At 33.2% G+C, this 23,361-nt stretch overlaps 1 long non-coding RNA gene across 9 annotated transcripts in view; it reads right to left on the bottom strand.

Moving 5' to 3' along the window:
* The window catches only part of LOC149569178 (uncharacterized), a 163,082-nt gene that overhangs the window by 64,560 nt on the left and 75,161 nt on the right, over positions 1-23,361 (bottom strand). For 2 of the 9 annotated variants that reach the window (XR_016361736.1, XR_016361730.1), the window contains exon 5: positions 18,959-19,339. The exons of 4 other annotated variants lie outside the window; for them this stretch is intronic. This is a non-coding gene — a long non-coding RNA (uncharacterized LOC149569178). Of the gene's footprint in view, positions 1-8,294; positions 8,408-18,958; positions 19,340-21,469; positions 22,843-23,361 lie in introns of those variants that run through there. 3 more of the 9 variants (XR_016361734.1, XR_016361729.1, XR_016361733.1) reach the window with 2 other exon arrangements.

Here is a 23,361-nt window from a genome sequence, read left to right as displayed (position 1 = left end):
CAGAGTTGTAGAGGAGGTCAGGCAATGTTTCTCCAACTTGGTTTTGATCAATTGTAAGTAATCAAAACAATTTCAAACTCTCTTTCCTACCCAATTTCATTAATTGGTTGATGATTCTTAGTAGCCCTTGGAATTAGCCCTCCAAATAAGGTTTTTGACCAATATATTGAAAACTTGCTTAACACCCTACAAATCTAACTTGTATTCAAGATACCCGTTTGGGTGATTCATAGGATTTTGGAGCTTTCATTTTCCAACCCTGTTCGTACAACAAGAACCCGAAAACTAAGGGTTTTGAGAGTTTGAAGGTCTTTATTGGCTGTATGCTTTAAATGGTTTCAAAACATGCTTAAATGAATTGGTAAAAGCTTCCATTTGCCATGTTATAACCCTTGGACATTGCTCTTTCACCTACACAAGCAACCTTGTCAATATATTGCTCCTTACACATTTGTTAGAAACCTTTTTTTTCAATACTTTCTAGTCAGATTCATGCTAAACCCGATTAGGGCTTGCAGGCAAAATTCACGAACTTAGTTTCACTGACCAACCTTTTGTATCTTAAAGAATGGTGAGTCTACTTTTTTTCCACAAGGTGTCATGAATTTTCAACCATTCAAACAAGAGTTATGTTGCATTTTGACAAAACTGCCCAGATATACAGTAAAGTTGATAGCACTTTACAAATTGGAATAAATATGTACACAACTTGAAGAAAAACAACTACAACCTATACAAAAACAAAGCTGACTACTGTATCTAACTCTATTTACATTAACCTTGCTCCATCAATTAAGAAAAACATGAATAGCAGCAAATTTGTTGGTAAAACTCAGTTTTGCAAAAACTTGTTCCCAACCCATACAATTGCCTTTGAAAAGCTTCAATAGGATTTTTAATATTATTACCAGCTTAGGAAAGGTAAAACTACCTCACAGTGCAAATATCTTACGTATTTCTCCAAGGTTGCACAAAGTTGTAACATGGCAACTTTGTCAATTTCTGCAAATTTTACAATTTCATTACAACTTTGGGCTTCCTTGCCACCAATGGAGGAAATAATGAGGTCTTATGATGTTTCAAACCTCATTACACCTCACTCCACCTTATTTCATGCCTTGTGACCATGTTGTGGTTGTTTGACCATTGTTGACCTCCTAGGAAACTTTTTGATGTTTTAACAAAGAAATTGAATGAAGTGAATGCAAAATGCAATTTAAACCAAGCATTTAGTTAAAACCACGCACTTAGGTTATTACGAACCTTTATCCCATAATCAAGGCCCAAATTTGAGTCTTTAAAGCCGAAACTAGAGTGCTCCTACAGAAATTATAGTGTGAATCTATGAGAGAACAATCTCAAACAACAAGGAATACCTTTAAACCTTCCCTAACACAACAAGATCATACAGTCACTGGAGTACTTCACTCTGAAAAAAATACACAGTTTGTTGTCTAACCAGTGAGCAATGAGATCTTGACAATAAATCAATGATGTTAGGTACACCTTTAACATTAACATTAGTTCATAGACTCCATTCAACTATATAGAAAGCTTAAGAACCATCGCATCCACGAGGTAAGGGAGAAAGTACCAAAATTGCAGTTAAATACAAGTGCCCGGTATGATTTCACCATAACCAAAAATTGATTAACTTATTCAAAAACCACACCATACCCTGCTACCCCTCTTCATTACAATGAATTGCATAATATATGTCTTAGAAAATGACTTTTTAACTTCCTAAAGACTCCTATCCAAGCGTACAAGCTTGATGACCCTTCACATTCCAAAACTATCATTTTGCAAGAAAATGTTGTTCGCAACATTTTTGACAACTTTGCAACATTTTACAACTTTTTGCATTTTGGCATTTTATGCTAACATGTCTACTAGGCATCTCAAATAGGTCCAAAGACTTATAATGAGCATTTTAATCCATGTATGGCCTTGCATGGCATTTTACACCTTTAGGGTCATTAATTCGCTTTCACCAACATTGACTGAAACATAACCTTGGTCTACGTTACCTTAATTGAACACACAATTACATGAGTATGAAATAACTATTTCACTGATCCTATCATGACTTAAAATATACTAAAATGACTCAAAATTCAATGGAGATGGTCAAGGTGTTCCTACACCACATGGCTCCTACACCTTGTGAATATATCTAAAGACATTCCTAGAATAACCGTGTGCTAGTTGTATCACCCTTACCATTTCATTCCTCTTTCTTTGCCCTCTTACTTATTCATTTTTTGTGATCATTTTAATAGACACCCTTATAATGGGATAAAAAATAATAGATAGAAGTGTTATCACCGTGCCTTGATGAAATTATTTTAGTGTGTAGGTGGTGTTGATGTGGACAAGACCAAGCTTACTTGAAGGTGGGTACATTATTTCAAGTGAGGCTACGAGTAACTGGTAATCATGCATGAATAGGCCAACAGAGTGAAAGTAGGGCAGCTAGGTGTGGGCCGAGACAGTAGGTGTTAAGAGTAAAGGACAATGTTAGCAAACTGTTCCAAGAAGTCATTGCTAGAGAAAGCCCTAGGTTAATATGTGGGAATAATTAAGTCTCGGGGATTCCATGTGCTTAGAAAATAAGAACTATCCACTGGATGGTAGCACAAGCATCGTCATTTCAATAATAATAATTTTTCCAGTAGAAATATCTAGAGTAGTCATTCTAAGGGATACATGCAATCACATCGTTAATCAATGAGGCTTGAAAGAGGAGAGCTCAAGAGACTATAAATACTAGAACAAATCACTATAAGGAGTTTGTTGAAACTAGATGTACAAATGTGTAAGCTTTCGAAATTGTGCATAAGGCATTTTCAAAAATAAACGTGAAATGAAGATGATTTCAAAACGAATGTAAAAATTGGTGGCCTAATCTTGTCAACATGATTTGTGCGTGTATTTGTAAATCTTGTATAATCTTGTAATATTTTATTATTTTTTATTATATAAAATATACTATTAATGCTTGTATGTTTACATTTTGTATATTAATATCCTAAATATTTTACTGTGAAGAAACACCATGCCTACCAATATGAACCCAGAACAAAATAATGAAACAATTGTTAGATTATAGTTTTAGTTCTGAAGAAAAGTTGATAAATGTAATTGTCCTTGCAAAAAGTGTAAGGGCTTAAAGAATTGAAAAATTCTAATCATAACAGCCTAGAGTCATTGTAGGCAACATGGTCATGTTGAAGGCGAACATAATTTTTGTCGATTGGTCAATGTGGATTTCTAACTGGAGTAACATAGATGTGTGAATATCCAATTCGAGAATAATGCTCCCATGGAAGAAAATGATCTTGTTGCAGATAACGCAATTGAAGATGATGGTATTGGCATAGCTAGTAATGTGCTAGAGGACATGATTGAAGAAGATGGTATTGGCACAGTTGATCATGATGATGGTACTAGCACATCTAATAATGATGATGAAGATGGTCTTGATATACCTATACTTAAAAAGACATATGAGCCCCTATACTAAGGCTCCCAAACAACTCTTCTTTCTATTATAGTGTTGTTGGTGATTTTAAAGGTTATAAATGGTTTATCCAATGTAGCAATTTCATGTATGCTAAAGTATGTCATTTTTGTCATCTTCAATGTTAGCATACAATTATTATTCATTGTATTAAAAAATCATATTTGTTGTTGTAGGTTGATAGGTGATTTCTTGTTACCACCATCAAACATTCTGCCTTGTTCGTATCGAGAATTATCTACTATTATGAATGAAAATGGAATGAAGTATCAGACAATACATGCATGTCTCAATGATCACATTTTATATTATAAACAACATGAATTTGCAACATAATGCCCTAATTGTCATATTAGTAGATATCAGTCAAATCAAATAATAATAAAAAGTGTCTCACAAAGTTCTTTAGTACATTCTCATTATTCCACGTCTTGAACATAATTCAAGTGTACTAGCTTGGCACAATTTATGGATTACCATCCACACAATAGAAGTCAAGATGACATTATGTGAATGTATGCAGATGGTTCTGCATTTAACGACATAGAAGATAGGTGGTCAGTATTTTAAAAACCTTGTAATCTAAAACTTTCATTAGCAATAGACAATGTCAATCCATTTGGAGATATGAAGTATGTTTACTTAGTGTGGTTTGTTTTTGTTATTAACAATAACAGTCCCCCTTGGATGTCCATAAAGAGGGAGCAGATAATGTAGTCAATGATTGTACTAAGTATTTTTTCAAGTAAGAGTTATCTAAATTAATTTATAAAAACCGCATCAAAATGGTCATAATAATTATGTAATACTTCTGTTCATTCAATTAGGTAAGTACCAAGTTAAAGATATGAATATTTATATTGAGCCCCTTATTGACAAGTTGTTGAAGTTATGAAATGAAATCACTATGTATGACATCTTTAGTCCAATAGGACAAAGACAATTTTAATTTCATACAATTCTTGTATAGATAATACATGATGCCCCTAAGCTAACTGATTTTTCTAGTATGTTATATTGCTAAGATCACATATTTTTGACATGTTATAGTACTTACACATTATTGTTATATGTTTAAGTTGTGTATGAAAAGTGTACATGATCTTTTAGGTCTTCAAACAAAGGAAAAATTCACATGTCCAATTTGAGGTCCGAAGATGAAATCTCATCATTCAAAAAGTTTAAGAATGCAAATGTTTGATGAATTTAAGCACTTTCTCCAAAATAATAATAGTATTGAATTACTAAAAAACATTTATTTAATGGGAAAGAAGAGACAACCTCAAGGTCATGAATAATGACACCTCATCTATGGAAGTTTGAAAATAATAGACTAAATTATCGAAATAATGTCATTACATCTAATGATTTATGTTTAAAATTTATATTTTGATATTGTTTTTTATTTAGTAATGATGTAATTGATGCTCGTGAAGGTCAGCAAGACATCAATGACCAACTTTCTAAAGGAATAAAAAGTTATCCTAGTCAATTTAGTACGTTGTTGTACTACAAGGATCTCCCAATTGCGCATTTGTTTGATGATGTGCATATTGGAAAGAATTTAACAAAGACAGTATGAAAATAATTGGGTGGAAGACATGATTTTTTTTTAAATTACCAAAAATTGTAATAACATTCATGAATCCAATCATGCACTAAAAATTTTCATTAAATCAAATAGAAATGAAAATTGCATAAATACGAATGCCCTTTCTTAATTATTAACGAAGCAACAAAGTGATACATTAAAAGAAGTCATAAAAAAAAAATCCATAAGATATCCTACAAATATAAGTAGTTTTATATCAAAGAAATGTAATTTTGGACCAGGTTTGTAAACACGTGATTGGCATACCTTTGTCAAGGTAAGTCGTGTTCTCTATTTACAATATATTTGTAAAATTGTATGTACTTCTTATTGTATTATTTTATAATATATTGAAATGACATTTTTATTAATTATTGCAATACATTTTACCTCTATCCCTCTCACACCAGTTTGACAATAATATTAAATAAATTATATATGACTTTGAAAAATACATTGGGTTAGAAGTGTTATTTCTTATATTTGTTGTACAGATATTATATTTACAACTTGTTTTACTTTTTATGTAATTTTTTGTTTTTTTTTTTTTAAATCTCGTTTATATTTTTTTACGTGTTGAATCTCTTTAAGGTGGTTATTATCTAAATAAATTGATATAAAAAATATAAAATATTAGAAGAGAAAAAATCACAGCTTATGTGTAAAATGCAAAACTTTCTACCTTCAACCTTTTTTATGCTCAAAAACACTACCCCATACATCAAGTTGAGGATATTGAATTGTGTGGACCTATTAAAATTAGGTCATTGTGGATGGTTGAGAGGTACTTGAAATTTATGAAGGGTTTGGCTCGACAAAGAGCACATCTTAAGGATTCTATGGTGGAGAGATATATGGTATACTAGACCAAGGTGTACATTAGTAAATATCTTTCCAAATTTGCAGCAAATATTCATGTAGATCACATTTGGAATTCCAACTCTATTAACAAATTCGAAAGGGGGTACTTGATGGAGAAAGGTAGATTGAGAAAAGTGAAGTAATTATAAAATGTTATTGTAGTTTATTATTTCTTATAAATCTTCAATATAAGTTGTTTCTAAGTGGTATATTTCTTTTTTTTAGAAATGGTTGTGAATGGAATGCACTACATTTGTATATTGCAAACAATCTTGATTGGATGATGGTATGGAGTCAACAATCTCAAGAAAATGGTCACTTACTAATATGGAATGGTGTTGCATCAGTGGTTAAAAAAGCTCATCATAATAGAGATCTCAATGTTACACCAATGGTACTTGATTTAGCATATGGTTTAAGAGGTAGAAAGATGTGTATAAGATCACTAATCATGACTCATAAGTTTAATAACAACTCACGGATTGAACCAAATAATCTTGATATGTTTGAATCGTTGCAGATCAAACATCACAAAACTATGTACTACCATAATCATAAATTTCACATAAACAAATTAGACAAAATAAAGAAAACTTGTGATTATGGGATAAGTGCACTCTTCGAGGTTACTAATATTTCATCTAGAAATGACATATATCGCCAACAGTTTGAAAATCAATACTATGGCATTTTGGATGATATACTTGAGTGCGACTTTAAGTCATTCAAATTAGTTCTATTTATCGTCAAATGGTACAGGCTACGACTGAATCAAAATGATCTTGATAGGACTGTTATTAAACATGATAATCGATTTACAATGATTAATACAAGGTCATTTGAGTCAGTTAGAAATGAGTCATATGTTCTTTCAAGCCAATGTGAGCAAGTATTTTACTTTAGTGTTCCACATAAATCGAATTGGTCATTTGTCATTACATATGATCCAAGAGGAAGGTCGATAAAGTATTATGTGATATAAGAAGAAGATACTGAAAAATTAGAAAATGAAGTAAATGATGATCACGAACGATTGTTACACAATGAAGAAAAAGAAAATAATGATGATGATTCTAGTGATGCTACCGATGATGGTGATGATGATCATCATCATGATTGTGGTGATGAAGATGGAGATGATCAAGGCGATGATGGTCACGACCAACACCACCACCATCTTCATCACCATTATCATGACCATCATCGCCTTGATCATCACCATAATCACGGTTGTTATCATCATCACCATCATCATCAACATCACTAGAATCATCATATTTTTCTTCTTCTTCTTCATTGTGTAATAGTCATTCACGATCATCATTTAGTTCGTCTTTTTATTCTTCAGTATCTTCTTCTTCTATCACATTATACGTTACCAAAATTCATCTTTGATCATGTCTAATGACAAATGACCAACCTGATTTATGTGGAAGGCCAAAGTAAAACACTTGCTCACAATGTCTTGGAAGAACATATGACTTGTCTCCAACTGGCTTAAATAACATTATATTAATCATTATAAATCTACTATCATATTAAAAAACAGTCCTATCATAATTATTTTGATTTAGTTGTATCCTGTAACATTTGATGACAAATAGAACTAAGTTGAATGAGTTAAAGTCGTCAAGTATATCATCCAAAAGTCATAGTATTAATCTTCAGATTCTTGAAGATGTATGTCATTTTTAGATGAAATATTAGTGATCTTAAAGACTGCATTTATTCTAGAATCACAATTTCTCTTCATTTTGACTAACTTTTCTTATGCGAAATTTATGACCATAGTAATACACAACTTTGTGGTGTTTGTTCTGCAATGATTCAAACATGTCAAGATTGTTTGCATCGGTCTGTGAATTGATATTAAACTAATGGACCATAATTAATAATCTTATATATACATTTCTACATCTTAAACCATATGTTAGATCAAGCACCATTGGCATAACATTGAGATTTCTATTATGATGAATTTTAACAAATGATCTAGCATCATCTCATGTTAATGAGCGACCATTTTCTTGAGATTGTTGAATCTATATCATCATCCAATCAAAGATTATTTGCAATATACAAATATAGTGCATCTCACTCATGACCAACTGTAAAAAAAACAAATAGACAACTTAGAAACAACTTATATTGAAGATTTATAAGAATTAATAAACTACAATAACATCTTATAATTACCTCACTTTTTTCAATTTACCTTTCACCATCAAGTACTCCCCTTTGAATTTGTTAAAATAGTTGGGACCCCAAATGCAATATATATGTATATTTGCTGCAAATTTGAAAAAATATTCACTAATGTACACCATGGTCTAGTATACCATATATCCCTCCACCATAGAAATCTCAAAATGTGCTCTTTTCGAACCAAGCCCTTCATAAATTTTAAGTGTCTCTCAACTATCCACATTGACCTAGTTTGTACAGATTCACATAATTTAATCTCCTCAACTTGATATAGAAGTAGTGTTTTGAGCATTGAAAAAAGTTAAAGGTAGACACTTTTACATTTCACACATAACCTAAAATTTTTTTCTCTTCCAATATTTTATATTGTTTAAATCAATTTTTTTATATGATAATCACTTAAAAGAATTTCAACCACGCAAGAACATATAAATGAGATTTTATATATATATATGTGTGTGTGTGTGTGTGTGTGTACATATACATATGCATATATAAAGTAAAGAAAAACATAAATATAATATATGTACAACAAATCTAAGAAATAATTTTTTTAACTTCATATATTTTTCAAGATAATATATAACTTGTATAACATTGTTGTCAAACTAGTGTGGAAGGGATAGAGGTGGGACATACTACAATAATTAAAAAATAATTTTTTCAATATACTATAAGATAATATGATAAAAAGTACACACAACTTTACAAATATATTCTAAATAAAAAACATGACTTACCATGACAAAAGTATGTCAATCGTGTGTTTTCAACACTGACCCAAAACCACTTTTTTTTTATACAAGACTGCTTATATTTGTAGCAAATCCTATAAGACTTCTTTTAATGCATCACTTTGTTTCTCTATTAATAATCAATGAACAACACTTGTATTAATGTTGTCTCTATTTCTACTTAATTCAATGAAATTTTTTAGTGCGTGATTGGATTCATGAATGTCATTGCAAATTTTGACAATTTATTCTTTGTCAATTCGTTCATCCAATATTTTCCATAATGTGTCTATTACATTATTTCCAATATGCATAGCATCAAACAAATGCATGATTGGGAGGTCCTTATAGTACGACAACCAACTAAATTGAATAGGATAAATTTGTATTCTTTTAGAAAGTTGGTCATTGATGCATTGACGATCTTCACGAGCATCAATTACATCATTACTAAATAAAAATCAATCTCAAAATATAAATTTCAAACCAAAATCATCAAACGGAATGACATTACCTCAGTGATTTAGTATATTGTATTTCAACTTCCAAAGACGGGGTGTCATTCTTCGTGGCCTTGAATATTCTCTTTTTTCTCATTAAAAAGATATTTTTCAATAATTTGATACTTATGATTATTGTGAAAAAAGTGTTTAAACTCATCGAACACCTATTTTTTTAAACTTCTTGAACGACAAGATTTCATTTTTAGACCACAAACTGAAAAATGTGATTTTTTTATTTGTTCGAAGACCTAAAAGATCATATACAATTATCATGCACAACTTAAACATAAAACAACAATGTGTAAACACTATAACATACCAAAAATACATGAGCTTGACAATATAACATGTCACAAAAATGAGTTAGCCCAAGGGCATCATGTCCATACAAGAATTGCATAGAATTGAAATTGTCTTTGTCAAATTGGTCTAGAGATGTCATACATAGTGACCTCATTCCATAACTTCAACAACTCGTCAATAAGAGACTCAATATACACGTTTATATCTTTAACTTGGTCCTTACCTAGTTGAATGAACAGAAACATTACATAATTATTATGACCATTTTGATATGGTGTTTATAAATTAATTTAAATAAATATTAAATTAAAAAAATACATAGTACAATCATTAACAACATTATGTGCTCCCACCTTGTAGAGATGGATATTTCCAAGGGCCTCCCTGAAAAGGTTTGTTTGGAATCCTCGAGAGGCTCTTGGACCCAAATATTGGATCATGAAGGTATCCCTTTTCGCTATAGAAAATGTCACATGACAGGTCACATTGTTGCTCGTTGTACTGCTGTGAAGACTAAATCAAAGCGACCACCTTTCTAGTGGTCAAGGGCCTCTTTTGAATGCTATACGGTGGTTAAGTCCATGGATGCGTCTCTGGATTCAGTGGATGACTCTACGGATGATTCCTCTGTTGACGTTCATTCAGTGCCAAAGTTAGCGGAGGATGTCCAGTCTCATGGTCAAGTCCCTATTTCTTCTCCTGCCCCTGTACTGGATGTTCCTCCTAGTCTTGTTGGGGGCTAGGACCCTGTACCCTCTCTTGCCCGCCCCCCCTCCTAGTTTAGTGGGGGGTCAGCTAGCTACAGGCTCTTCTAGGGAGATTGTTATTTTTTTGGATTCTCTTAGGCTCCATTGTTTAGTTTCTTCTAAGGATTGTATTACTAAGGCAACTAAGGTGGAGGATGGTTGGAATGCAGTAAAAAGAATGAAAACTAAGCCACTTGTGCCTCCTTTTGAAATGTAGCTCCGATCGTGCAAGGGAGGCTCTAAATCAAAGGGGAAACCATGAACTCCATTGTAGTATTAGGCTCTTAGTTTGATTTTTTGCCTCCTAGCTGGATCTTCTCTTTTGGCTGGTGATAGGCTTTTTTATCACCTTGGTTACCCTTTGTTTGGGGGGTGACTAATTTCACTTTTGTCTGTTGTATTTTTTGTATCTGCACTTATTGAAAATCTTTAGACTTGTACAAGGTTTCAAACACCCTTCAAAACCTGTTTACTTAATCAAAAACATTATGTACTCTTGCTTTATGGACATCCAAGGAGGAATGTTATTGTTAATAACAAAACCATGTCACACTGAGTAAATAGACCCCATATCTTCAAATGGATTGGCACCATCTGCTACTAATGAAAACTTGAGATTATGAAGTTTTTCTTTAAAGTGTGGCTAAGTTTTTTCAATGTCTTTAAATGCAGAACCATCTGCAAGCATTCGTATAATGTCATCTTGACTTCTATTGCATGGATGGTAATCCATAAATTGTGTCAAGCTAGTGCACCTCAAGAATCATTCAAGACGTTAAATAATGAGAATGTACCAAAGAACCTTGTGAGACACATTTTTTGTTATTTGATCTGACGGATATCTACTAATATGAAAATCAAGGCATTCTGTTGCAGATTCATATTGTTTATGATATAGAATGTAATCATTGGGACATTTTTATATTGTTTGATACTTAATTCCAATTTGATTCATAATAGTATATAATTCTTAGTACAAACGAGGTAGAATATTTGATGGTGGTAACAAAATTCACCTATTAACCTATAACAATAAATATGATTTGTTAATATAGTGAATAGTAATGGTATGGTAACATTGAAGATGGCAAAAATTATATACTTTAACCTAAGTGACATTGTTACATTGGATAAACTATTCATAACCCTCAAGTTCACCAACAACACTATAGCAAAGAGAAGAGTTGTTTGGGAGCCATGGTATAGGGGCTTGTATGCCCTCTCAAGTATAGGTATATCAAGATCATCTTCATTATCATTATCAAATGCGCTAGTACCATCATCATGATCATCTTGATCAATTGCGCCAATACCATATTCTTCAATCATGTCCTCTGGCACATCATCAGTTATGCCAATACCATCTTCAATTGTGTTCTCTGTCACAGGATCATCTTCTTCCATGGGAGCATTATCCTCGGCTTGGATATTCAAACCTCCATGTTCCTCTAGTTGAAAATCAACATTCACCAATTGACAAAAATCGTGTCTGCCTTCAACGTGACAGTGTTGCCTACAATGACTCTGGACTGTTGTGATTAGAACTCTTTGATTCTTTAAGCCCTTACACTTTTTGCAAAGACAATTACATTTATCAACTTTTCTTCAGAACTGATACCACAATCTAACAATTGTCTCATTATTTTGTTCTGGGTTCATATTGTCAGTCATGGTCTTTCTTCACAGGCAAATATTCGGGCTATAAATATACAAAATGTAAACATACGAACATTAGTAGTATCTTGCATATAATTAAAAATAATAAAATATTACAATATTATACAAGATTTACAAATATACGCACAAATCATCCTCACAAGATTAGACCAACCAATTTGCACATTCCTTCCCAAATTATCTTTCCTAATATTTTTCCTTCACCATAATTTGGACTTAGTATTTTAATGTAATTAAGGTTTTTAAGTTCATAATTGGATAGAATGCAAAGTTGCAAAAAGTTTCTCAAGCAACTTTGCATTTGACAACTTTCACAGCTTTTGCAAAATTGAACCACCTTGCATTTTTCAATTATTAGGTCCGTATAGAAGGCTGCCTTTTGGAATCAAGAAGAGAACTGTGTATATAGTGTACATATGTATTTTGGGGTGCTTAAGAGTTGGTTTTCTATTTTACCAAGAGAAAAATTTAAGTTTGATGAAGTGGGTTTGTGAGACAAAGTCCAAGATTGCTAGAGAACAAAGTTGTCAGTTTGAATTTGGGTACTGGTTCGGGTTCGATATTCCGGCTTGAAATTTGTTCAAATTTTTTTGGGGTTGGGTTCAAATTCATTTTGGGTTTGTCCATACAAGAATATATGTCAACATTAATAATCAACCATCATTGATTAAATATCACCAAAGAAAGGAACTTTAAATATTATATTGGATGATTCAAAGAAAGGAACTTTAGATCAGACTAGATGAAGCCAAGAAAGCGAACTTTGAATCCAAAATTATCAACGATAAAGATCTCTTTAGATTTTGTTCAATCCATAATTTTATATACATGTTACATTGTTTGATACCTTATAGTGCAAGACACTCTCTGCATTCAAAACTATTTTTATGATCTTACCAAACTTGTATAACCAATGATTACATGATCCAAAAGCATAACCAATGATGCTTTTTATTAAGGAACAAGTAGGTTTTGAAGAGAACCAAAACTCTTTTTTACAAAATAATATTTTATAAAGATAGATATATTAAAGCCAACAACCAAAAGCTAGCAAAAAGATAACAAGAATTTAGTACCAAGACATTAAACCAAATAAAAACTAGTTAATATTCTTCAGAGCCTTCACTACCTCTACCTTCAACTGAATTACATTGAGAGTTATCTTCTTCAAAAACCTAAATGTCTTGCTTGGTGGCTTTCTTCTTCAAAGTGGCTCTAGTACTTTTGGAGGGACTAGTATTATCCTCTTGCAACTTCTCTATTGAATCCACATCAACCACCACCCCCTCTTGATGAAGGCCTTCAATTATTCCTAACATTGTATTGATACTTTTTGCAAAATTCTTAACCTATTGCTCCATTAACTAATTTTTCATCTCGAGAGATACATGAGAGACTACATAGGGATCTAAGAATGGAATCTTGTAGCGTGTTCCTCAATGATGAAAATTTTATTAAGTCCACCTCAATCCAACAGTTCTTATGACAAAAAAGTATAGAAAAATATCATAACAAGTTGGAGAAAAAGAGTACTTAAAGGCCAAAGGTTCCTAAAGAGGACATTGTTAGCAAGGTTCAAACTAAAATGTATAACAAGTTCTAGGCAATCACACTTGAGGAAGGCAAAAAACTAGTACATGAAGCTGGTGTGTTAGTCTTGTTAGATTGGGATCTATCAGATGCAATTCCATTTGATGTAGTAAGGAGAAGCATGAGGCTTCATGCTCCTAATTCAAAGGAAGTTGAAACTATATTAAAGGGAGCTTCTTATAGTAAAGATTATGCCACTTTTTCTATATGGTCTCTCACCTTGCCAATAGAAGAAAAGAAATCAAAAATGTTGATTCTACCTTTAGAGGAAGTGTCACGTTGTTCAAGGTTGGTGATACAATAGGTGTAGAGATTGTAGGACAAAATTTGCAATAATTAGATTTTTCTTATGTTGTGGAGATGGCGTAAGCTAGATTTCTTGCTAGCCCCTTTTCTTCACTAAGGACTCACCTAGGATTCTCTTCTAGCCTATTAGGGTTCTCCTTTGTCACCCTAACCTCAAGAGGATTTCTATTTTATCCTCTTCACTTCCCCATCTAGCTACACCAAGGTTTTTACAACTTGTTTCCTTCCTTGAAACATCTTCCCTTGTCCTTCAAACTCATAATTTCATCAAACTTAGTGATTTTGTCTTCAACATGGATTGAGGGATGCAACTTGATGGTTTTTAGACTACCCATTACCTTATGGACTCAAATTTCATAAGTCTCCTTATTGATTCCTTCAAACTTGACAAATTAGTCCTAATTAGACCTAGTAGAATTAGGCCTCCAAACAACTCCAAATTTATCTTAACATGTTCAAAGAAAAATCCTAGATATGGATACCATTTTGGAAATACTATAATATTTTGTGGGTCTTAGGTCCTCAACCTGTCTGCACATTCCTTTGCTATTTTTATGCCTTAAAATAAGGGTTTCAAGCACTTCCAAACAGCTTCCGCTAGGGTATGATGAAATACATACAAAAAACTAGTCTTGCAACATTCTCCTTTGGCACATGGTTTCCTCATAGATCTTTCCTCCTTGTGCAACTCTCAGATTGAAGTATCTAACACATTCAATCCACCAAAATCCACTTGCTAGCATTGCGATCGCCTAGCCATGCATAGAAAGCTTGCCTAGGGAATCACTTGAGATATGGAAAACCAGTTTCTCCAAGTTGGTCCTTTTGTATATACACTATACAAAGAGTTACTACCATGTCCCTCAAAGCCATGATGATTCCATTGTGAGGATTCATGGTGGAGTCATTTCTCACAAAGTTGTCAAGATGAAACCAACAGGTTGGCTAGAAACAAAAGATTTTAAAATTGTAACCTAATGATCTCCTATCAACTTGCAATATAAAGAAAAAAGTATTGTAAAAGCATGAAATACAAGGATCGAATTAAAAGAGAAGTGGTTCAATCCATTAAAGCACTCTTGCAATGAAAAACCTCAAAACTATCAAATCTGGAACAACAACTCATGTCTTTCAATTTTGAAAACTCGCTTCTTACAACTTCCAACCCTTATTATGGGTCTCCTTCATGGTCTTATAGGTTCCTTGAGAGGCTTTAGATAGTTATCTTAACTATCAACCTCATTCTCCTGAAAATGCAACATTTTGTCAAAATCTTGTCAAGCAACTTTTCAAATTTGCTAACAACTTTTGCATTTCTTAGCAATTTTGACAACCATCACTTGGGAACTTCCAAATTGGTCCACTATGATCCATTTATGATGTTTAGGCATGATTTATCCCTCAAAGCATCAATTCACATGATCTTGACCATTTTGACCTATTTGACAACTTTTTGCAACAATTTACATCTTTTTGACATATTTCTCAACTTTTTGCCAAACGACAATGTATGACCTCCAACCTATGCAAAAGGATGTAAAAACATCAGAGGACAAAATATGTTCAAAACCATATCTTCCTTAGGCTTATAGGGTATAAGACCCATACCCCTAATCTTGTTTCCTAACAATCTAAACACAAGGTAAACAAAACAACTACAATGAATTGAACCTAGTCAAATCCACCTAGGAGCAAACACACATGACATTCTAAGGTCCAAACACAATCAAATGACTTGGCTAAGGTCAGTACAAGGTAAAAACCCAAAGTGTAGAGCTAGAACTAGGAGTAATTCTAGGTGCTCTTCCACCAAGAAACAAAGGAGCACCACTAAATTGAAGAATTAAAGTTGAGAGATCAACACTTATTCAAAGAGTATATCACTTGCTTTTGCATGTGATGGGATTGAATGTGGTCACTACTACATTTGAGGTCAATTTTTGACATTTAATTTTGACCAAGGCCTTTTTTTGGCTTGTTCAAATTTTATTTTTATTTGTTTATGAGCCCGATTTGGTCGAAAGCTTGACCAACATTCTTGATTTGGTCAAAATTTTGACCAAATCGAAGCTCATAAACAAAACCAAAAAAAAGGTGCATGCGAGATTTATTTCACAATTTGGGCATTGTGGATGGGAGCTAATTTGGAGGTTTGTGTGCTATGAAGGTATGTATTTCGGGGAACTGAACTTGGAGATAGCGAAGGGATTTTGATTCTAGGGGAGGGGTTTTTGGTGCTTGTAGAGGGGGCTAAAGAATTTTGACCTCGTTGGGGTGAATATCTAATGTTCAGCACATAATCACATCAATGCCAAAATATTCCATTGGATCCAAATTATTGTTCATATCGAAGAGTGAGATTCAATTGTGTTAATTGATCCTAGCAGAGAAGACGTGAATGCATGCTTTGGAGGTCTGTGAGTATGAGATTCAACTGTGTTAATAACAGCAGAAAAGATGTGAATGCATGCTTTGTAGCTAGGTATGCGAGTGATGTGAGTTTGAAGATGTTTGCCTTCACACATTTGTTGCACATTTCTTCAGTATTCTTGTTTATTCACGCAGGTAGAGTTTTATTCTTGTTCTTGTTATAACATTAGAAATCTCATTAAATGGAATCAATTGTTTTTCAAGTGCTTCACGTGATTGAGAACTTTCTCTAGTCAAGACTTTATTTCTCCCCACACTATTACAAGTTTATACCTAGGATACCATGTTTTTATCTGTCTTATCATCATCACCAAATGTCATATAAGGTCACTAGAAGTTGTCATAAAAGTCACAAGTAGGTTTAATGGTGTCACTTTTGGCTAGTGGGTAGGGGTATGAGATTTCTAAACCCTACCTAAGAAGGTCAGTGAATAAGTGAACCTAGATTATGAAGACAATAAGGAAAACCTTCATCATGGTAAACCAATATGACAAAAGGCAGAGTATGTAGATTTGTTTGGGTTCCTTTTAAGTGTTATGTCACTTCAATATTGTAAAGTCATGTTCAGATTGTGGTTTCACTCTGAGCATACAAACAAGTACAGATATATGCATGATAATATTGGATTTCTATGAAATCATTTCTCCATTACATTCTGGAAGATGCAAATAAATACAAATCTAATGGAAGTTGATATACATGTAAGGTTCAATTCCAAAGTATAACTTATATTCTAGTCATATTCAAGCACTTGGTCATTTGACTATGTTTTGTGCTTGAAGAAGAAACTTACTCTACATCTGATAAAACATATAATCAAAATTCATAGCAACGAGTGAAATATTAGGACCCACAACCTCCCTATGTTGTTACCACACTCAAACGGTTTATTTTCAAGCTAAATACATGGGCTTATTAAGACTAGGGTATCAAATTACAACCAACAAAAAAGTTTCCCTTGTCTTGGCCTTTTTGGAATCATGAAGTACAATGTCCTAACTTGCATTTCACCAAGTGGCATTGAATTTCAATGGTGAACTTGCAAGTTAGAGCCACATCTCTATCTCAAACCCTAAATTTGAGGGTTTCAGACCTATGTTCACACAAAATACTGTAACTTCCTCTACAGAAAAGAAAATTGATCAAATACTAGGTGAAAATGAAAGCTAATTCACAACTCCAACTTCACATAAACTTTATTTGCTTCAACCAATCCATACAATGCCGTACAAAACAAGTTCCTTCTAGAAAACAACTTTTTCTTTCATAAAATGTTGCTACAATCCGTACAATTTGATGATCTACTTATGGAAAGATGTTGTATGCCTTAAATATCTTAAACCAGCCGATTCAAACCAAATCTTGGTGGTTATGAACGTTGGGAGTTAAAATGCCTTTTCATGACAACTTTTCAAAAAGTTGCATTAGCAATTTTTGCAATTTTTGCCAAATATGACAACTTTTTGTATTTTGACTCCAAATTGATGCCAAATGATTCCAAACTCTTAGAAATGGTGGAAAATACATAGCTAAGGCAAAAACAACTTGTTTGCAATTATTAGACTCCAAAACAAACAAAACAACAAAACACATCCTAGTGGACTAAGGACCTCTTTTGGTTTATAAGACGACCACAAAGATCCTTGTCCACATAAAAGGATAAAACCAACGCACAACGGATGGTGTTAACACATCACATCCTTATTACATCAACAACAAATGAAAAGACAACTCTTCAAAAAGGAGATAGGTATAGGTGTCTCGCACCACACTAGCTTAGGTTGAGGAATGATACTTATATATTCAATATGTTAGGCTTTGTTCTCAACTTTGTGAGCTTGTGACGTCAGAAGTTTTGTTGGCAGCACATGTTGAGCCATACCATGTAGATTAAGAGAAGTTCGATCTACTTGAGGCCTTTGACATTCAATCTTGCTTCTTTGAATTGTCTTCTTTATCTTTTAACCCTTATGCCTCTTTGAATTGTCTTCTTTATTCCCATCATTTAATATTGCTTCACTTGTCTTTCTTTTTCAAAAAATACAATGAGACTCTTTGAGGGTGTCAAATTCTATGATATGGATAGTCTATGACAAAATTATAGGCTTCAAAAAAGGAAATACTCTTTTTTAAATGGCATTGAAGCTATTTGAGCCCACCATATGTAAAAGGTGTGTAGCTTCATATTATTGGTACAATATTTTTCTTTTCCTCCATTTATTGTACTATATTAAAGTTATTGATCTAACAATTTTGTTTTTTCAAACAAGGTGGAATGAACAAGGTCCTAAATTAAAAAATCAGCTCATTACATCTTTGGAAAAAACATTTTTGACAATACCCTACTTAAAAGAGCATCCAAACATATAAAGACTGTGAGGGACCAATATAGAAGGGCTCTAAAGGATAACTCAAAGTACGAGAGTCCTCCTATGATTCCACTGATGGAGTGGAATGAAATAATACAAGATGCAAAAGAATGTAATCATGCACTAATTAGTTATCTTTGTAAATATATAGTCTAACATGTTTAAAACTTTTCATAGACTGCACGACACATCAAAAGCTACAGAAGCGAGAGTACAAAAGATTGGCCAACACAAACTTGGCTCTAGTGGCTATATGAAACTTCACTCTCAACTTGTAAGTTGAAGCAATGGAATTTCATATCAATTTTTTTTATATAAGGTTGCAAACAATTTTGTTTAATCAAATCATATATCCAAAACTGACGATATTAAGCAAAAAATATAGGGCACAAAATTCAATGTAGAGCCCACGGATGAAGACAAAAAAATTGCCTTGAAGGAAGGCTATAAAGTGCTGGTTGTACGCCTACGCCAAGAATTTGAAAGCCATACCGAAGAATCTGGTGCACCAGATGAGACACAGGTAAATTGGTCAAATGAAAAGTAAATCAAATTGAATAGGTGAGAAATTTCATGTTTAGTGTTAATTTCCAACATAAATTGACTATTTATGTTTTATATTTCAAACAATGATAAAAATGTGCATGACATTTCATTACAGCCATCAAATCCTATCACAGAACCTACGCATGACGAAGGCCATAATGTGCATCACAGTAATGGAGGTATTAATTTTCTATTGGAAATAAATTATGTAATTATCAATAGAATTAAACATCTTCAATTACAATTGGTTGTGTAACCTTTTTTTGAATATTTTAGAGCATGTTGAACATCATGGTGAACGAGTGGAGCATGTTCAAAGTGTTCAACATGTTGAGGTGGCGGCCAATCAAAATGTTACTGTACATGATGTGGCATTGTCAAATAAAGAAAAATGCATGTTATGTTCTACTAGTTAATGAAATACTTTTAACAATAATAATAAAAGTATGTGAATTCAACCCATTTACTTGTTATTGTAGTATGCCCCCCTTTAGTGCAGCAGCCTCGTGCTCCTCAAAGCAGGAGGGAGCACCATAATTTGACATTACGGGCACAAGAGGAGGAGAATGAGGAAGATATTGATGCTCCTATCAAATTTGATTGTTGCCTACAACAGAACCCAGTCACTGACCTTGATAAAATTCAAGATACACTTGACCACACAACGCAAATGATGGCTATCCATGATTTGAAGATGAAACAAGAGGAACTCGATAAAAAACAATGCTCTCTATAGACCAAAATAGAACAGTAGCTGAAATCATGGGCATCTATTTGCAGCAACCCCATTTCTTCCTTCCCTCCTCCTACTACTCTCTCAAGCATTGAGAAGCTAGTCCAGACTAAGATAGCAGATGAAAGGGTCAAGCATGCCCATAAGCTAAACTTGAGGGTTCACGGTCTCCCTCTTCCTTGCCTCAAGCCTCTTGTAGCAAGTTACTCCTTCCTTAAAGACCAACTGGATATCACTGACATCTCACTGGATTGTGCTTGGGTTGGACATGACAATACCCTCTATATTCTATTCCTTTCACTAGCTGACCGCCTTTGGGCGCTTAGGACAAAGAGGAAACTCCTCTCTCCCCATCAAGATTTATCTTGATTAGGATCTCACCAGATCACAGGTGGCAGAACTTAAGGAGGCTCAAGCTCTCGTTGTGGCTGCCAGACAAGAGGGTAAATGGGCAGTGATCAAAAACCTCAAGGTTGTGACTCATGACACTTTCCCTGCTAGTTGGGAGTCGAGATCGAAGTAGGTCCTAAAAGGCTATTGACATTTCCTAGGTGGCAGCATCTTTGCCATTCTTCTTTCTTTCTCTTCTCCTTTTTCTCTCTTTCTTTATTTCTTTGAGCTTGGATCCCTAACACGGGCTATTCTAGATCTGTGTGACCCCGCAAGGGATCTCCTCACCAACGACACTCCTCTCGTAGCACTCAGCTTTATCACAGGGTCTCTAGTAGCCACACAGATCAGTCATTGTTGGACTTTTCCCTGTGAGGACAGATACCTATTCCTTTATGTGATGTCTCCTGCTTTCTTCTTCTTTTGTTGTACTTGTTCATTTTTAGACACCACTTGGTGCTCTATTTGTCTGCTTTCTTCTTGGTGTAAGTTTCCAATCCCATAGACCCACATTGTAGTCTTTTGTTGGGCATTAATAAAATTATCTTATCTTATCAGCATTTTCCTTAAGAAATCTAAGAAAAACAAAAAAAAGAAATGTTTTTTTTTAAATGCTCTTTGGTAAACCTTGTTTGATAAACTTTGTTGGATAATGAAAGAATGTTGTTTTAAGTAATTATCTATGAATGTTGTGTATTAATATTAAATTTTATGTCATCTTAATGAATATTGTTGTGTAATGAATTCTTCATTAGTGTTTAGTATTAATGAATCTTATGTGATTGTATTGATTGAATGTTATAGTTCATAAATGGATGAATGAATGAAGTATTTAATCAGATGTTAATGGTGAATTTAAATTGATGTTAGCGAGAGGGGGGATGAGGCCAGATGAGCTTCCACCTTCAAGTGGTTGGCCTTGTTAAGTTGAGAATATTAAAGTATTCTCGAAACCAAGTGAAGCTCAAACTAACATGACTTCATTATTTAATCAATTTCATGCGTTCTAGGTCTTTGCTCATAAGTGCATTTTGAATGTGTCATTGTCAATCAACTATCAAATGACAAACTAGAAGGGCCAATACTCAACTTGTCTGGCATGATTCGGCTTCACTTTGTGTAAGTATTCTCTTCTTGCATGTGTCAAATCTGCACAGTTTATGAACTATTCGAGATCTTATTAGTCTATTTCATTTTTCAAAACTCCCTTTGCTTCTAAAAAAACTAACATTAAAATCATATTCTATTTCATATACAAATAAATTAGTATAAGGACACATTAGCAAGGCTTGCATATATGGGTACTCTATGTTTAATCTTGAACAATTAATTTCTGCTTAGTGATGATGCTTGAGTTATTTTATCTAAATTTGACTATAAATACTCTATTCACACTTATGCTATACTGAACTAATTTTATTGGCAAATCATATGCATGATGCAAAGACCAATGTAATTTGATAGAGTTTTAGATTCGGGTAGATTAGTTTAGTAGCTATTTTGATGGTATGTTTAGACAAAATGTGGACATCAAGTATTCTTTGTGAAATTCATCTTGTACTCATTTTACAATCATATCATTCCTTCACAAGACGTCTGATTGCAAAGTTCTATCAAAAAATTTAGGTTCTTTGTCTACGATTCCACATTTGAACATGTGGAATTCTATCTATCTAATGTTAATTCATAGTGCAGTTTAGTAGAAATGAAAAAGCTATTTAATACTTGGCCAATCTACTATAAAAGGTTACATGTTTTTAAAAACAGTTGCCATCTAAAGAGAGAAAATAACGCATCTTTAAAACTTTTGCTTCATTTAAATGGGTGTGCATGTCATTAGAAAGTAAATGAGATTGGATCTAACCCATTCATTTTCTAATTGATCTAACTGGCTTTTTATGTGGGATTCTATTGTTATTTGCTAATGTATTATTGATCCCGATTGTATGTGTGATTTTATAGTTATTTTATAATTTGATTTTCCATTAAAATGTTTTGTTATGTTTTTGGTATTTTCATAATCACAGATATCATGGCACTTTAATATGAATATTAAAGCTCATTTGCAGAGACTGATCTATCTTTTGGAACATTACAGTCATCTTTCCTGCGGGCGTATAATCAACGGTGAATGCCTGGGAACCAGATCTTGCCTATTAGAATTTATATATTGTATCCATTAAATTATTTCTAAGATTCTTTTATCACAGACTTCTTTTACATCATCTGGAATAGTCATTAATGATGATGATCATTTTGGCGCCCTATTGTGTATGGTGATTGCTTATTTTTGAGAGTGTAATGTCCTCTTTTGGGATTGCACTGAATCTTGCCCTAGAATCACAAATTCAAATCACATAAGACGTGTAAAATTGTTAAGTTTATAACTTTACCAATAAACAAAATGCTTCAACCAAGATAAATCCTGGTGTAGGCCCTGCAATCATATTAAACAATATAATATAAATATATAATTCGTAAAACCCAATTATTTCTACAAGGTTAGGAATCAAACATACAAGGACAGTTATGTGTATATTACTAAATATCATAATCCATTAGATTAGGCCATATCATATATATATTCAATGTACATTTTTGCTATCTAATCATAATAGTTTTTGAATTAGGAAGCACAATAGGTTGGCCCAAAGCAATCCTCAACTAAGCTCAATAGCAGATTTTATACACCTTTGGCCCATGTGGCAGACACACCAGTCATCTGTCATGGTGTGGCCTGCTTAAATGGTGATCTTAAATCTGCTTCTGTGTTTTGCATTTCCTTCTCTACGTGATTGTTTGCTAGGTATAACTTATAAATACATTAATGATTTATAATATGCATTTCATATG

Source organism: Cupressus sempervirens, chromosome 3 (assembly GCF_028749045.1).
Source record: "Cupressus sempervirens isolate cs-2001-9-10 chromosome 3, ASM2874904v1, whole genome shotgun sequence".
Taxonomy (NCBI): domain Eukaryota; kingdom Viridiplantae; phylum Streptophyta; class Pinopsida; order Cupressales; family Cupressaceae; genus Cupressus; species Cupressus sempervirens.
This window is presented reverse-complemented; position numbering and strand designations above follow the sequence as displayed.